Genomic DNA, 6,166 nt, shown 5'->3' with positions numbered 1-6,166 from the left:
GCCCCATTATTAGCTAAAGATAGACGAGCATTCAAAGCTCTTAGAGCAGCAAAGGATTTCCTGCTAAGTGCATCGGCTACCAGATTAGCCTTACCTGGATGATAGTCAATAATGCAATCATAATCCTTAAGCAACTCTAACCATCTTCTCTGTCTCAGGTTAAGCTCCTTTTGTGTGGGCAAATATTTTAAACTTTTATGATCTGTATAGATATAACATTTTTCTCCATACAAGTAATGCCTCCATATCTTTAATGCAAAGACTATGGCTGCTAACTCTAAATCATGGGTAGGGTAGTTCTTCTCATGTGGCTTTAATTGTCTTGAAGCATAAGCAACTACCTTTCCCTCCTGCATGAGTACACAACCCAGCCCATTATGTGAGGCATCACTGTAGATCACAAAATCTTTACCCGATTCTGGCTGTGTAAGGACAGGTGCCTCTGTAAGCATCTTTTTAAGCTTTTCAAAACTCTTCTGGCATTTGTCATCCCAATCATACTTAACATTCTTGTGCAACAATTTAGTCAACGGGGCAGCAATGATTGAAAATCCCTTTACAAACCGCCTATAGTATCCAGCCAAACCCAGAAAACTCCTAATCTCTGCTACATTCTTAGGTGGTTTCCATTCAAGGATAGCTTCTATCTTTTTAGGGTCTACTCTGATTCCTTCAACTGACACAACATGCCCCAAGAAAGGATATATTGGTTCTCTCTCAGAGTCTGTAATACTATTCTCAAATGTTGATCATGTTCTTCCTTAGTCTTTGAGTATATCAAGATGTCATCGATGAACACTACAACAAACTGATCCAGGTAGGGATGAAAGATGCGGTTCATTAGATCCATGAAAGCTGCAGGAGCATTAGTTAACCCAAAAGGCATAACAAGAAATTCATAGTGTCCATATCGGGTTCTAAAAGCAGTTTTAGAGACATCTGTTTCTTTTATCTTCAACTGATGATAACCCGATCTCAAATCAATTTTCGAAAAGACACTGGCTCCCTTTAGCTGATCAAACAAGTCATCTATTCGAGGCAAAGGGTATTTATTTTTAATTGTCACCTTATTTAGTTGCCTATAATCTATACACAACCTTAGTGTCCCATCCTTCTTTTTTACAAACAATACAGGTGCGCCCCAAGGTGAAATACTAGGTCGTATGAAACCCTTGTCAAGCAATTCTTGTAATTGTATTTTTAACTCTTTTAGTTCAGTAGGTGCCATCCTATAAGGAGCAATAGAGATAGGTGCGGTGCCTGGTATAACATCTATGGCAAATTCCACCTCTCTCTCTGGTGGCAAACCAGGAAGATCATCAGGAAAAACATAAGAGAAATCACACACTGTGGATATGTCATGCACACCTGGATTCTCCTTTTTGGTTTCAAGTGCACAAACAAGGTAGGCTTCACAACCCTTACTGATTAATCTCCTAGCTGTAGCGGCCGATATAATATTAGACAAGTAATCTGATCTCTCCCCTACAACTACCACATCATGATCTGCAAGTGTTTTTAATGTAATTCTTTTTGATCTGCAATCTACTATTACCCGATGCTTAGATAACCAGTCCATGCCAAGGATTACATCAAATTCTCTAAAGGGTAACTCTATCAAATCACCATGGAAAGTCTGATCATGAATGGATATAGGACAATCCCTATATACTTTACTCACTATCACACTATGACCAAGGGGGTTGGTTACTATTATATCTTGGTTTAGAGAATCTGCCTGTAATTTCCCCTCATTGACAATGGGTAAACATATGTATGAATGTGTAGATCCTGGGTCTATTAATGCATGCACAGGTTTATCAAAGATTGAGAATGTACCAACAATCACGTCTGGGGAGTCTCTGTCCTCTTTAGCCCTGATGGCATATGCTCTAGCAGGTGTTCTGAAGTCTGGTCTATCTACTGTTTCAGACACCCTTTGACTGGCTGAAGTTGCCCCTTGATTACCTCTACCTCTTCCTCTTCCTCTTCCTCTAGATCCAGCAGGAATAGGCCTCTCTATAGGTGGTGCTGATGATACCTGTCCCCTAGGACAGTCTCTCATAAGATGCTCAGTGGATCCACACCTGAAGCATGCCCCTGTTAGTTTTCTGCAGGGTCCCAAATGCCTTCTACCACAGTGCTCACATATAGGGTATTGTCCCCTGCCTGCACTTCCTGAACTGGCTACAGAAGTACTAGTTTGCTGCCCAAACCTCCCTGCAAAACTCTGCGCTAGTGGCTGCCTTTGTCTTTGTACCTGACTCTGCCCTAATGATTGAGCACCTCTTTGTCTCTTCATAGGTGCTTGAGAGGCTGAGGATTGCCCCTGCATCTGGGTTTGCCCTCTCTTCTGTTGCCCTTTCTGTCTCCAGCTCTGTTCTTCTTCTTTTATCTTCTCTATATTCAATGCTGCATTTACTAGAGTAGAGAACTCTTTGATGGAATGGGCTGCCAAAAGCACCCTAATGTCATTATGCAAACCCTGCTCAAATTTCTTACATTTAGCTTCCTCTGTAGGCACCATTTCCCGGGCATACTTACTCAATCTGATGAAATCTTTTTCATACTCGCTAACAATCATCCTGCCCTGTCTCAAATATAGGAACTCTTTTCTCTTCTCATCCATATACAAATCTCCTATATACTTCTTTCGAAACTCAGCCAGAAAGAATTCCCAAGTCCGCTGCTCAGATTGAACTATCTGTGATGTGGTGTCCCACCACTGATAGGCCTCTTCTTGTAACAAAGCAACTGCACAAGCCACACTGTCTGGTGGTGTGCACTGAAGCTGCTGCAACACTCTCTCTGTACTTTGCAGCCAGTACTCTGCTACTGGAGCATCATCTTCTCTTCTGCCTTTGAATTCCATAGCTCCATATTTTCTAAGCTTGTCTATTGGTGGTCTAGCAGGAGCCTGCATAGGTACTGCAACTGGTGGTGGCACCTGAGGTGCTGCCCCTGAAACTCGTCTAAACATATCTGCCAACTGTTGTAAAAATGCATCCTGTCCTGGCCTATCTTCACCATGAGGGGCTGGTGCAACTGCTGGCTCAATGGGTTCTGAGGGGGCATGACTTCCCACCTCCTCATCTATAGCATGTTGTGATTCCTCAGACATCCCCTGTAAACAATTAAAAACACAAAATAGGCCTGCATCAAGTTTACAGAGATACATCATAACCTTGACACATTTGGCATGTACATTAAATTATGCTATATCCTAGAACCGCCTAAACCTAGCTCTGATACCAAAAATGTAACACCCCTTACCCGTCTATAAAATAACTTAGTAAAGGATGCCACATACTATACTATATGCAATTACATATGTGGACTTAAGATAGCTTTGACCTTATAAATTGTTCTTTAGTTTGTTTAAATGCATGTTGATTCACAAAATAATTTTAAATGGAGAAACCGCAAAAGTCTCCCCTGTTTATTAGCAATTATCCCTGTGAAAACTAGTCATAAAATTTCAATATTTACTCATTTCACACTATTAAAACCACAAATAGAACATAATAACGTACAATAGTAAACACATTTGTTTATATTCATACTATTTACAATACTCATTTACAGACTCTTGGTAGACTATTAATGTACATGCCAACCATAAACAACCTCTGTACAAATCTTGTGACTGACTGGTTATGATGATGTCTCTGTGCTGATGCAGAACCAGACCTCCTAACTGTTGCTTCCTCTATCTATTACCTGCGCATGGAAAAGTCCAATGCGCTGAGCTTATGCCCAGTGGGTGAATAACAACATATATACTCATTCACATATAATAGGAATAATCATCACATATATAATGAAATCATGTTATATAAAAGCACATAAATATTTTATGTGTCAGTGGACAAATCAGGTCACTACATTTTATAGCAGTAAGATTATTCATATTTTTGTAACCATCTTGTATGCATGCTAGCAAAGCATTAACAAGTCATATAATTAAATCTTAGCCCCTATAAACTCTTCACAGGATCATTTAGCTAGATAAGGGAAACTGTATCTGTATAGCACAAAGTGCCAAACTTTATGGCCCGGGGGCCGAATGTTGTGCCTGTATGGCTAAAAAGCCGGGAAACTATATGACACATAATGTGTCGATAAGATCATATCATGTAGCCCATTAGGGCGCAGTACTGCTAAACTGTATATGGCATGCCATACCCTTATGCTATCTATGACTCCCACTAAGGTTTACTAGGGCCAAGAATACATATTTACATGTTAAAGATTTATTGGTATCAAACTTATTCATTTAGATGCATACCCTGTTGAAACAAGCAAATATGTCAATAAAAAGGAGTCCTTAGGAGCATACATATGTGTGTAATAGACCATCTTCATTCATGAACACAATATTCAGTCATGAACATATTACTATTTCATCAAGAACATGTATGCAAATTTTTAGTCTATTAAGCTAGCACGTGCATAAAGCAGGCATGTCAAGCTAGCATGTGCATAATTTGGCCACAAAGCTAGCATGTCAATCTCTTTTAGGTCAATATTTACAATTAGGTTTGTTTCTGCCTGAGATTGTATCACATTTTTAAGTAGCTTGTGGACATAATTAGACTCACCTTTCTTCATGAACTTTGTGTATTTATGTCTTAGCTTTCTAACAAGATATATTACATCTAATTCTGACCTTTCTAACTTAAGTTATGAATTTTTCTTTGCAAGCTGCTCAATCAGGTCCTAACCAGTACAGTTTTGGTATCTGTTTTTAATCTAACAAAACCTATCATATGCATACATTTGCATACAGATTCAAGCTTAACTTTCTTGTACAAAGTTTTAGGTATACTTTTCAGGGTTCCTTTGGCACTGGTTTTAATTCATTTCATTGAGTAAATCATTAGTTATGGTCTAGGAGATACATACTGCTCCGGATGCACAATTCCCTGTGACCAGCTTAGGTTCACTAGAAATTTTCACATACTTAGCTACAGATTCAGAATTTGGTCACTTCATGAAAGTTTGAGATTTGTGTCTTAGCTTTCATTTGGTATATGTTAGACTTAATTTCAATGATCACACAATAAGTTATGAGGCTTCTAACACAGACTGTCCTGTTGGAACCTATTCTGCCAGTTTTATGTTTTTGGCTTCCATGTAGTATCTATATACTTTAAGCCTTCCAATCATCATTTCAACATTCATATTACATATCCATACAATCAAAAGAGCATTTCCAGCAAACAAAACCAATCCCTAATGTTACATATTCATGAGAAAATCAAAGGAAAAACAGAAGTTCATACAATCACCAAACCTTTTGCACAATCTTTTCAAAAGCTTTAGGTACACCTTAGTTACTCTCTTTCCTTGCCTTTCCCCTTTGATGTACCTTCCTCCCTTTGAGTTTGTTCTTTACAAAGAATAAGAAAAACAGGAGCTTTAATTCATTTAACAACATATCATTAATTGAAACATGAAAGAATATGTTTACCTAACCTAGTTTTCAATTTCATCACTTACCACTAAAGCACCTTAACTTCTCTCCTTCTTTCCTCCCTTTCTATGGTTTCCTTGCTGGTTATTACACTTAAGAACAGATTTTGTGTGGCTGGAGATTTTATCTTTTTGATGAACTATGGTGGAAATGGAAGATAAGAAAGCAAAAGCTTTTTCTCTTTCCTTTTGGTGTAGCCACGGCAATGATGGACCAAATGAATGACAACTCTTTTCTTTCATGCTTAGTCATGCATGGCTAGGTGTCATATGGTGGGTTAGGTGTAAATATAGAAAAAGGTGGAGGGCAAACTTGGAATTTTACTTTTAAACTTTCCATATTCACACTTTCACCTACTAAACTTTTCCACATGTTTCAATTTAGTTTTTAAACTTTCAATATTCATAGATTGACCTACTAAACTTACATTTTTAACATTTAGAAGTTCATTTCATTTAAGCAAGCACGTCGGTTTTAGTAAGCACCTCAAGCTAGCACGTCGGGAAACCCTTAAGCACCTCCCGATAGCAACTTGATTCCGACCTGCTTATCGCATTAGATGCTTTATTTTAAGATATATCTGTTTTCTTATTTGAGCTTTCAATGATTCAGTTATTATAGCTTCAAGATATTAAAATACTATTAGTGGTCATTCTTATTTTAACTCTATCTGTGCATGTATAACTCTAT

The 6,166-nt window shown here is 38.2% G+C and overlaps 1 long non-coding RNA gene across 1 annotated transcript; it reads right to left on the bottom strand.

The window, feature by feature from the left end:
- Positions 1 to 3,298: 3,298 nt before the first annotated feature.
- On the bottom strand, positions 3,299 to 5,905 carry LOC122722486. The gene is made up of 3 exons (XR_006349405.1): positions 5,503 to 5,905; positions 5,297 to 5,392; positions 3,299 to 3,720 (listed from the first exon to the last, which is right to left on the bottom strand). It is a non-coding gene; the product is annotated as an uncharacterized LOC122722486 (long non-coding RNA).
- Positions 5,906 to 6,166: the final 261 nt, after the last annotated feature.

The sequence above is a fragment of the Manihot esculenta genome, chromosome 18 (genome assembly GCF_001659605.2).
Source record: "Manihot esculenta cultivar AM560-2 chromosome 18, M.esculenta_v8, whole genome shotgun sequence".
NCBI lineage: Eukaryota > Viridiplantae > Streptophyta > Magnoliopsida > Malpighiales > Euphorbiaceae > Manihot > Manihot esculenta.
Note: the sequence above shows the minus strand (reverse complement) of the source record. Positions and strands in the feature narration are given on the sequence as shown.